A 12,643-nucleotide genomic window follows, 5' to 3' on the forward strand; every position below is an offset into this window, starting at 1 on the left:
TAAGTGCATTCATTCATTTACGAGTTTGTCAATATTATATTTAATTACCCTATGTATAAGCTATGAATTTTGAATTTATATATCTGAAGATCCTCCATTTTTATAATTTGATTCAGGATGCAAATGAATTTCAATTTTAATCATTTAGATTTTTAGATTTCAGTTTCGATTTGGTTGTTCAAAAATTCATGACTTTAGGACTTATGTTTGATTTAGAGTAGTCATTTGATGAAATATTCAGTTTTTAATATTATCTGCCAAAACTAACAGCTTGCTATGTTCAGAATTTCCAACTGGAAATCAATTCACAGTATAAAAAAATCTTTTAAGTTCCAATTACAAAAAAAAAAAAAAAAAAAAAAAAAAATCAGTTAACTTAAACAACTTGCAACTTAAACTTTATTCATAAAACTATTCATATATTATAACTGATAAAGTAGACGAATCAATGATTGCCAAAAGTGGCTAGTACGAAATAAACATTGAAGTGAACAATATATAATTTTTTACATTGCATAATCTCTATACAGATTATTTTTATTATGGAATAGACATACCATAACCAGTCCATAAATATAGGCAATGGAAGCAAGAAATTAATTTTGGGGGAAATTTTATGAATACGTGGAAGAAGTCCGATAAGTTTTTGAAATCTCATGAAATCAAAACAATCATTTCTTTTCAAAGAGAATTTAAATGTTATTATGAACACAATCCACCAGATGTCACGACCATAAAGTAATTGCACAAAAACTTTTAAGAAATGGCAGGGTTCCTGATTAATGATAAGTGATAAATTCAGTGTGAATAAGTGATAAATTCAGTCTGTTGCACGTTAAATCCGTCAGTGCCAAATGTCCTTCTGCTGGTGTGATGTGGAGAGGGGGTTGCCAGCTCAGGTGTCGCCCTTATCATCTGACCGCGGTTCAAAATTAAGAGGTCCGTCCCAAAATTGCCCTAGTGTTGCTTTACAACAGTACGTTAATATAACTAAATCAAAGCCCTTCCTCTTCATATAAACCTAGGCAAGTTAACCTTGGGCAAGTCAACAAAAGTCAAGATTATCAGATTTTTATTTCTGATGTCCTGATTAGGAAAGTATAGTGGAGAAACCGAGTATGAATTTTGGATGCATTTTTATCAAACGATTAAATTTACAATTTTACAGAGAAATACAATTTTAATAATAAGATTCACATGTAATTTTATTTATATGAAGTTTTTGAGTTATCGTTTTTACAGGCATGAAATCTATAAATAGACAAACGGTCGATCTGTGAACGGATTTAGTTTAAAATTTTAAACAGATCAGCACTTTAAATGTTAAAACTGTGGATTAAATTGTATCCATCTAGTTCTTTTTGTTTTGTATCTATCGTACATAACTGCTCCCAGACAAAAACTTTATGGATAATGAATTTCACTCAAGATATGATTAATATCAACAAATTTGATATGAAGACCACATACCAAATTTCATTAATCTAGCTTGGCACATTTTTGTGTCATAGTGTTCACAGACTCACATATATCATTCCAAAATTTTGTTTTTAGACACGATAGGTCTGAAATACGTACATTTGACTATTATAATACTATCTCTTTGCATATTCCATGTACGAGAAATTAACGACGATCTTAGATAAATTACATAAGCTTTACTCTCTTCAAAAACAAAGGCACTTATCTTTTTCGTTTACTTTTCCCTTATATTTAAGAATTTTATTTGCATATGTCAATTAAACTGATATTCTACGATTCAGTAGAATGTTATCAATTGAAATTAAAAAAAAATATTGATCGATTATTATATTGGAAAACGTGAATTACGCAGTTGACTTTGCATTTATTAACAGAAATACTTCTGTAATTACATCTATCTATTTTCTAACTGTGACTGTGGAATGATTTATTTGTAAACAAAATCACAGTTAAAGGTTTGTTGCCGGGATTTTTTTAATAATATATGTCCTTGAATTCCAATTAAAATGGTCCATCTTCGTCATGTACAGTTTATTAGTCGAACAGTGCTGGTGAAAAATAAAAATGTGGATGGAGCTGTAAGTGTTCTGAACAGAATACTAAGTTCAGAAGGCGTCTTTGCCCACTATCGTCGTCGTTTGTATTATGAGAAACCATGGCAAACACGCCGTCGTGTAAACATTGAAATCTGTAAAGCAATTTATAACGAAGATATGACGAATAAAATAACATTCACGATGAGGAAAAATAGAGAAGAAGCATGGCCTGGTTGTTGATTTTAAAGCATAATAACATTAGTAAGCGGAATAATGTTTCATAACGACATTTGTTCATCTATTATTGTGTACTTGTGCCAGCAGAGATGTGCACTCTATAATAATGTCTTTTGAATATTGTATTCAAATGCACTTGTATTAAATAAATAGGTTATTCATTCATTCTTTTAGGATCGTATTTTAATTTTGTAAATGAATTATTTCCATATTTATAAAAATTTTTGGCATCTTTGATTTGTCTTGAATATTAACTGTGCTTGGTTAAAAAAAAAATCTCTTATGCATAACTTGATATTTATGGTCATACTTAAAAAAAAATTTCAAGTTGCTGTATAGCATTATTTTATGTGACTTGTAAGTATTCTGCTTTTAGTGCATATGAAACTTCTTATGGAGTCAACAAATCTATTGAAAATAGCATGAAAATCACATTCTGATATTTTTCCAAATTCTAATATTGAACTAGTAAATTTCTGTTTACATGGATTATGTGAGCAGGGCCACTAGCATATTAGTTGGAATGACTGCATGCATTTAAAAAATTCAACATAGTAAATACAGTCATTTTGCAATCCAAATTTTTTTTCTATTATATTTAATACCTTAATGGACTTTGTTTGGATTCCAAAACACAACAAAATAAAAATGAATAGCAAAAGTTGATAATGATATTGCCAAAGAATTGACATTATAAACTTCATTTCTTGGCTTTTAACAATCGAAGAATATTTGATGGAACAGTGAAGATTACTTGAATTTTTTTTTGTAATAAAGAAAAGTATTACTGCAAATTATGTATAAATATATTTAAATATTTTTTTTTCTTCTAAAATGGGGAGGGGGATTACATATTTATTGATTTGGTGTCATTAAAAAAATAATTTATTGAATTTTGAAATAATGTGCCAATTATTTTTTTTTTAAATAATATTTTTAGAAACTTGTAGGAAAAAAACCCAGGAATTTTGCTTAATTTTTACTTAATTAAAATTTTTGAAAAATCATTTTAAGGTGTATTTCTTGTAAAGCTCATATACTCTAAAGTTGGCATCTTCAGATCAAACAGCCTGCTCTGTTGAATACTTCTTGTTGGTAGAAACATTTTCTTCATTATTATTAGAGACATTAACTTGATAACATTGACAATGCACACAATATGACCCCAGAGTATGAATAACATTATATATCTGCTGACAATATTATTTAACTATTAATTTTTTTAAATCTCTTAAGCTTTCCCAGAACAGTGAATGTTAATATATAGAAGTGCTTGTATAAAAATTTCTTTTTATGAAAGATACTACCATTAAAGGAAGCCATATTAGCTTGATCATTTTTATTTAGGTATATGTTTATATACATACATATTGTTTTAGCTTCAGTTGATGTTGACAGTTGATGTGAGAGGTTAAGAGAAAATTAATATTTTGACAGTTTTTAAATAATGTTGAAAAAACATATTGGGTTTTGAAATTTTATTTAGATTCAGGTATCTTTTAGTTCTTATTTTCTATCTGTAAAAATGTTTTTATGCCTCTAAATACAAGGGGGGGGGGGAACCTTGCATAAATATAAAATAAAACTTTCTTAAAAAAAAAGTGAAGAAATTAAGCTTACATGCCATTTGATTAAATAAATATATAATGTAATATTTTTTATTCAACATACGATTCCACATTCTGCATGATAGTATTATGTAACTGTATTGATATATTGTTCTTAAGCATATAAGTTACTTAATATATGTGGCTTGTAATATCAGGAGTACTTGATTCTAATTATGAGGAAGAATAAAAGTATATAATTGGTTTCCATTAATTATTTTGGTAAGTAAAAAAAAAAAAAAAGAAGAAATGTTATTATCAGTTAACTGATATTATTAAAAAATTTTGAATTAATTTATTATTATTTTAGAAACAATTCCTTTAAACAATATTCATTCTTAGCTTAAGGAGTTAAGAAAGAATAGCTTAGTTGTTTTCTTTCTGTTTTTTCATCGTTTTTCGAATTATACACGTATTTCAAGAAGTAAACATTAGGAAGGTGAGGGGTAGGGCATGAAAACACATTTTAATTTAATGTCATTGTTTTTAATTTGAAGGTGCATATCCATAACTGTCATGTTTCAGAATAGAATGCTAATTTAAGAATTCAAGTAAATTAATAATAAATAATAATCATCTTCATGTTACTTTATAATCACATTAATATGAAGATGACTGCAAATTCTTTCAAAGCACATATTTATTTTATTTACTCTCAGATTAAGTTTGTGCGGTATTTTCAGGAATGAGATGAGTTATTTTCATTTGTTAGTTACATTAAAAGAAAACAATTTAATAAAAATAGAAAGTTGTTTGAATGTTGAAATAAAAATGATCATAAATAATTAAACTTTTAAAAAAAGATTATAAGCATTTTTAAATTAATTTCATTGCTAAAAACAAACTGCTGTCAAATATTTACTGAAAATTATTTAATATGCATAATAAAGCATAATGCATAATATGCATAATAATGCATAATAAAGCAAAAATAATGGGCAGATATTGTGTAATCCTTATTTATTTTTTGATATATTTAAATTTATTTTGCATCTCTATATTGTCATGTACAATATTTTTTCTTCTTTTTATTATTAAGTATAAGTTAAATATTTTCTAAATCAATCATATTAGAATACTGAAAATGTATGCTATGGAACATACTTTGCCCCCCCCCCCAAAAAAAAAAATGTTGGTTTTTTAGTATGAAAATATTTTCTGTATAATGTATAAAATTTTTCTATTCAAACAAAATTTAGACATGCAAAAATTATGTACAAATTTGTAGTCAAAGAATGATCACTGATTGGGTTCATCAAAAAGAATATAAATCAAATAAGAAAAAAAAAATCACTATTTCTGGTTCCAGAAGATATTCACTGAATATGAGAAACTATTTGAAAACAAATCAATAGACATCAGTGAATTATATATTATGTTTTAGCTTCTGTTCTATAAAATGGACAGAAAGAAAAATTCTAGCAAGATTTTAATTTTAAATTTAATTTAAGTTTCTTAAAGTAAGCATTACCTGTAAGAAATCTTAATAAGTGAAAGAGAAATTCTGCTTTATAAAGCTCAACAGACATGAGAGAAGAAAAAAAATGAAATTTCAAATACAATATTGGAAATAAGTGAAATTATTGAAACTTGATGAGTTCAGTGAATTATTATTGTATTAAAATAGGTAAAAATGATGTGAAGTTAAGAACATGCTTGTGATTGATCATTCATTAAGGATATAACTACTGAATATGCTGCCAGTTTTGGAGTTACCATTTGAAAATGATGGTAAATATAGTTATATTGAAATTTATATAAACAATTTTTTTTTAGGAATCTTCAAACACAACATATTGTAGTGGTAACATTATAAGCCAGATAACAACTTCCAGAGAAGAGAGTACTCTTTTGTCTAGTGGTTATGTTACTCGGCTATGAACCCTAACGTTGCGAGTTCGAACCTCAACCCGCACAATATAAAAATTCAATTATATTTGTTAAAAATGAAAATTTAAATTTATTTTTTAATAAAAATATTGAAATAAATTACTTTTTTATAATATACAAAAGTCTATAAATTATTTAAAGTAAATTTGTTTGAAAAGTGCTTGCTTTTTTTAATACAATTTTTAATTATTTTGTGGAAGTCTCCATCAAAATTTTCAAACTAAAAATTAATATAAAAGTTTAGAAGAAATTTTCACTGCAATGACTTCATTCGAGAAACAACTATTACAAATGAAATGAACCTTGAAATTGTTTAATTGCTTTTAAAGGCCATCTGTTTTAATTTAAAATACATAAATTTGTTAGAAGAATAGTTCGAATAATATGTAAAACTTAGCATTTTGAGCAATTTTTAAAATTGATATAAAAAATTTTATTTAACTTTATTTTAAGATTTCAAGTACTAATAATAAAATAAACCTGAATTAATAAATTGAAATCATAAATGTTTTTATGTTCTTCTAAATTTGACCAAAAGAAAATACAAAGCTTATGTTCTTAAAATGTATTCTAAAAAATTATCATCCTTCTTTTATTTAGTACAATTTTATTTCATAATGACAGCTTTAAAATAACAATTATCTGAATTTTTCAATAAGAAATAAACTTTAATGGATTTTTTTTCTCATTATAAGGTGGAACTTGTTTAATTCGAAACAAATGGGACTAAAAAAATCAGTTTATCCGAAATATTTCATTTAAAAAAGAAGTGGCTCTAAAAATATGAACAAGACAAAATGATAATTTTAAGCTAAAAATAACACTAAAGGTTAATTCTTAATGAAGGAAGTTATAATGATTATAGTAAAAATTATTTCGATAAAGATATAAGTAATAAAAAGAGAATAAAGGTGCTCTGAATACAACAATAAAGCTTTTAAATAACTTACTCTCCATCTATTCAATTCATATATACAGTGCCTCAAAAAATTGAGTACCTTACTTTTACTTGATAAATCCGACTTTCAATATAAATAACACATTACCGAGAAGTGCAAACATGTTTTTATTTTTACACATAACAAATGGTTTAATTTCGAGTAAAAATAAAGAAAAATCAACGGAAAACTTCTAAATTGAAAAGTTTCAGAAGCATTTTATATAAACATACGCAGCATTTTGCCTCAAAAAATTGAGAATACATCAATGAAATTCTTGTAATATCTCGCATAGAAAGAACGTGTCAGTATTTAGTTGCATGTCTTTTGGCTTTTATAATGGCCTCTAAACGTCGTGGTACCGATTCGACCCATTTTTGGTGGTATCTGAAGATATTTTACCCCATTCTTCTTGCACCACTTGTTTTAAATGGGTTTTGTTTCTAATTTTGTTTTTTTGTACCCCTTTTTTGGGTATGGCCCACAGATATTCAATGGTATTGATGTTAGGGTAATGCGGTGGTGTGTGTAACTGCTGTTTACAATGACACCATATTTTGACGTTACATGCATTCTGTTTGGGGTCGTTGTCCAATTGGAAATTGAAATTGCCATCTAAACTCAAATTTTTTGCACTTTTTTTTTAGATTGCTGAGAAGTATAGCCAAGTAAACCATATCGTTTATAATGCCATCTATGAAAATTAAATTTCCTAATATGAAGCCATGCAACTTCAAATCATGACGGAGTCACCATCATGTTTAACTATAGGACGTAAATATTTTGGATCCAAAGCAATATTAGGCTTTCTCCATACAGTACGATCATTGCCAAAAATGTTGTTTTCTTTCATTACTAAATATAGCTTTCTTCCAAAGGTTATTGGTCTTCAATTGAAGAGTTTTTGCAAACTTCAAATGCTTTTTCTGAATTTGCAAGCTGATGAACGGTTTCTCTCTAATAATGCGACTTTTATATCCAGCTTGTCTAATTGCATTCCGCACAGTTTCAGCACTTACACTTCTGCCTATGATTTGAGAAGTTTCTGCAACAAGTTGCATGAACCATATGGCCTCAGATATCTAAAGGAAAGTGTTAAAGATTTGGGTGTAGATGGAAATTCCATTTGCCAGCAGGACGACCCCAAAAAGATTGCACGTCACGTCAAAATATGGTGTCTTTTTCATTGTAAATAGCGAATACACACACCGCCACAGTACCCCGACATCAATACCATTGAATATTTTTGGGCCATATTCGAAAAAGTGGTTCAAAAACACAAAATTAGAAACAAAACCCATTTATAACAAGTGGTGCAAGAAGAATGGGGTAAAATATTATCAGATACCATCAAAAATTGGTCGACGAAAACCATGACGTTTAGAGGCCATTATAAGAGCCAAAGGACATGCAACTTAATAGTAACACTTTGTTTCTATGCGTGATATTGCAAAAATTTCATTGGAGTATTCTCAATTTTTTTTAGGCAAAATTCTGCGTATGTTTATTTAAAATGCTTCTGAAAAACTTTTCAGTTTAGAAGTTTTTCGTTGATTTTTCTTTATTTTTACTCTAAATTAAACCATTTGTTATGTGTAAAAATAAAAACATGTTTGCACTTCCCGATAATGTGTTATTTATATTGAAAGTCGCATTTATCAAGTAAACGTAAGGTGTACTCTTAGTTTTTTGAGCCACTGTATATAATTCTTTTACTGTGCTTTTGAGTGAATATTGTACAATAATAAATTTTTTACGAATGTAGGGTTTTAAAAATTTATTCTCTTTAGATAATTTAAAATACAAAATGCAGACAGATTTAACAAACTGATATAATTCAGAGTACAAATGTTTAGTTTTGAATTAGAATTATTCTAAACAGATTCGAATAATTAAAGTTTAAAAATTATTTGAATGAATATACATGAACATCAAGAGATTAGAGGAAAAATCAAATTGCCAACTAATTAGAAGTAAAGAAAATTTAAATCAATCGAAGTAAATTCAAATAATGGGCAACATTTTTATATTGTATTTATAATATTTCAAGAAACCAGAAAAAAAAAGGATGCCAATTACTGATTAATTAGAAATAAAAATATTTTGCATTAACCAAGTTAAATTAATTAAAATTTGAATACAGCTTATAATAGCATATTGGCCCTGACTGTTTGAGATATAAAGAAAAATTATATTATTAACATCCGCATTTAAATCCTACAGTATTTAATAGCTGATTTAAAATGTAAAGATAGCTACCAGATCGCTCACTTAATAAGGTCAGGTGATTCATGAAATGTAATGGCGCCCAATTATCTGGCTGGAATATTATTAGTTTCATTCTATTTAAATCTTTTCGACGTATTTTGATAATGATTCCTTGTACAAAGTATTTTTAAACATCAATTTGTGATCGATATTAACAGCCTTGAACCTAATAGATTTATTGTTCAAATTATCCTTTTTACTTCAATGGATTTCCGTAACGTAAAAGTGATATTAAAAACTTCATTGCCCGATAATCTATTTCAAACTACACGTTGTCTTTTGTGACAATGTAATTTCATTTTCTGATAACGCATGTGAACTGCTCCAAAAATAAACAGAATCTCTCTTTATTAGTTTTCAACAATGAAAGAAAATAGTAGAATGAAATATTTGACGAAACAATGAAAACCGTTTGACTATCATTGCAATAGTGAGGTTGAGTGTTGAAAATTATGAAAAAAATATCTCTAAACCATCCCTATCGTTTCCCCTGACTATCTCTAAAAACATTCTTGCATATTCTCTGATAGATGTATTATTTTCTTTCATCCTAGCATAAATGTTATATTTTAGGCAAGATCGTAAATGCTACCAGTGCTCAGATTTTCATTTTGAGTCTTACTCGGGAGTATTGTCTATTTTGTTGTATACTAACATAAAGCCTGCATTTTTTAACCATATCCATTTGCGAATAATTAATAAAAAAGAGCCAATTAGCTTAAACTTTTTTTTAGTTAATCTTTGAAATGCGGTTTATGTACAAGCCCCAGGAAAACGAGTATAAAAAAATATACTCGTTTCCCCTGACTATTCTTTTTTTCCCCTGACTGATTGAAAAAAATTGACATATAACTACTTGAATTTGTAATCAAAAGATCACATAACTAATTTCATTGAATTAAATCATTGCGTTCTTGAGTTAAAGTGTTTACAGGGTGCATAGCGTCACGAAAAGTCATTAAAAAGTGCTTAAATTTGAAAACCATTTTTAAGCACCTTAAAAGTGCTTCATTTTGGAAAAAAAGGCTCTGAAAAGTGCTTAATTTTTCGAGAAGTGCAATGAAGATATTCCTTTTTTGTTTTCGCAGACGATGAATACGATAAATCTAAAACAGTCATAGATCTTTGTTTACTGGATATATCAAAAAAGAAAACCGACGAAAGGAAAACATTCGGTGAAGGGATACAGGAATTTCAACTCATATCAAAAAAATGCTTAGTTAACTTTTTTTTTACATTTTCTTTTTTCAACAATGGGCACCAGCGTATATTGAAGTATTAGAATGATTATTCCGAAAGAGCTAAATACGAAATATACCGAACTAGTTGCGAACTAGAAAAGCGTTTGAACTTCTTTTACAATTAGAGTTCTAAATAGCGAATAATTTATTTTAGTTACGCCTGGTGACTATGTTCAACTCTTTATGTACGCAGATTAGCACCGATCGACGAAAAATAAGAATACAGTATGGCGCGTAAAAGAAATAGATATATCAGTGATGGAAGAAGTTGTTCTAAAAGTGTACATGAAAGACATTTATGATATTTAACTGCTTTGATTCTGATTACCATTGGTTGCCACTTGTTACTTCTCATTTACTTTGATGGCCTTGGAAGGCTTGCATTAACTGTAATAGCAATAGAAGGATTTTCTCAACAGCTTTCGAATCTGACCTTCTCCTATAGTATTTTGATGGATGTCGTCCTCTTTTAAAGCTTCAAAAAAATACCTGTTACGTAAGCATGTTGCCCCGCCTCTCACTTGTAACGCCCTCTAGCAGTATATGTAAAAAACAGTCAGTCTTTGTAACATCATCGACATAGCAGCACGCCGAAAGGCAAGGCTCAAACCAACTCCCGAAAGCGGAGAAACAATAAAATCTTTAAAATACAAAAAAGGTCCGTCATCATTATCGAACCTCTCCAATACCTACTCGCATTCCATCAATAAATTCTTACCACTCACCTTTGTAAACCTATTTTTTAGAACGAAAGAAGCAAATTCATAGTGTACATATGTTTGGAATTCAGTTTCGATAAAGAAACTTGATGCAAAAATCCGTTAGTGAACACAAAGCTGAAAGTATCGCGTACAGCAGTTGTAAATTATCCTCCATAGAAAATGAATGCTACCGACTTTCCCTTGAATATATTCAGCAACCCACATATACTATACATTGTAGAAATTAAAGAACTGTCACGAAAAGCTAATAAAGCAAAGGATTTTTCACTCGTAGTGAAGTGCAAAAGCATTCAAAGAAGGATAGAAAAAAAAATACCTTTATAAGACGTAGAATATGAAATTTTTAATGAGAAATTTCTTTAAAAAACATAAAATTAACTGTAATAATAGTGTTTTTGTTTCTATGCTTATTATTTTTATTCATATAAATATTTATATAAATAGAAAATCTCTTATATAATCAATTTTTTAATAAAAATAACATTAAAATAAAAGCTGTATGTATTACTTAATTTAATTTGTCGATACAAAATAATACTGTCAGATTTATAATTTTAAAATGTGAGTTGAGTCTTTTAAAAATTAGGCGAGGGAAACAGTCAGTTACTTTTTGTGTGTAAATTTTTTTAAATTGTACACATAAATAATTAAAAATTACTAAGACGTAGAAGTTATTTATATTTTTTCTAATTTTTTTTTAAAAAAATTAAATTTAGATTTAAAATTGTTCTGATAAAAATCTGTCAGCAGTATCTAGTATAAATAAATTAAGTTTTCTGAACTAATATGTAACTGATTACAGTTTTTTTTTTTTGTTTTTTTTTTTTTGTATAATCAGCATAAATTTTACCCCTCAATGTCTTGTGAAAACAATTTTGTAAACCCATTTTTGTCGAATTTACCAATTATTTGAATCTTTAACATATATTGAATCTACTCAATTTGCTCTTTATTCAAATTTTCAGAGTTTCTTTGTATTAATTATTGCTGAAGATAATGTTGCCAATTTAAATAAATGATGAGGCTGGATTCAACATCCAAACATCAATTAAAATTTAAAATGCTGTTTTTTAATCAAAGACTAAAAACATTTAAAAAGTATATATTTTTAAATTTTTTTTATAAAAACTATAATTTATTATAAGACAAAAAAATCCTATGAGTAGAACATTCTTATCTATTCCTGAAAGTACGAAAGTGCTTAATTTTTTTCACTAAGGTGCTTAATTTTTGCATCCATTTCACACTACGCAGCTTAGTTTACAAACATATGAAAGTACAGACAATCAACACCATATCTGATTTGGTTCAAAACTTGATGTGGATCTAAACTTTAGATAGTAAATATGTGTATCAAATTTTAAATATTTTGCTCTTTCCGTTTTATAGTTATCATGTTAACGTTTCGATAGCCAAGTACGCAGATTTCGTTCAAAATTTTATAGAAATCTACAAATTTGATGTAAAAGCCATATAACAAATTTCATCCTTCCAGCTCAAAGCGTTTTTGTGTTATCGTTTTCAGAGACAGATAGATATAGTTCAGCAACGGATTGTAAAACCCTCATCATTTTTGCGCATGCGTTAGGATGGGTTTAATTCTTCAAAATAGGGGTGAAAGGAAAGATGAAAGGAGGAGGTTTACATTTACTAGTATGTAATAGGGAAAATCCAAGGTCAAAAGTAATACCGGAAATGCACTCATCGTTTTTCGTCTCACCC

The sequence above is a fragment of the Argiope bruennichi genome, chromosome 1, assembly GCF_947563725.1.
Source record: "Argiope bruennichi chromosome 1, qqArgBrue1.1, whole genome shotgun sequence".
NCBI lineage: Eukaryota > Metazoa > Arthropoda > Arachnida > Araneae > Araneidae > Argiope > Argiope bruennichi.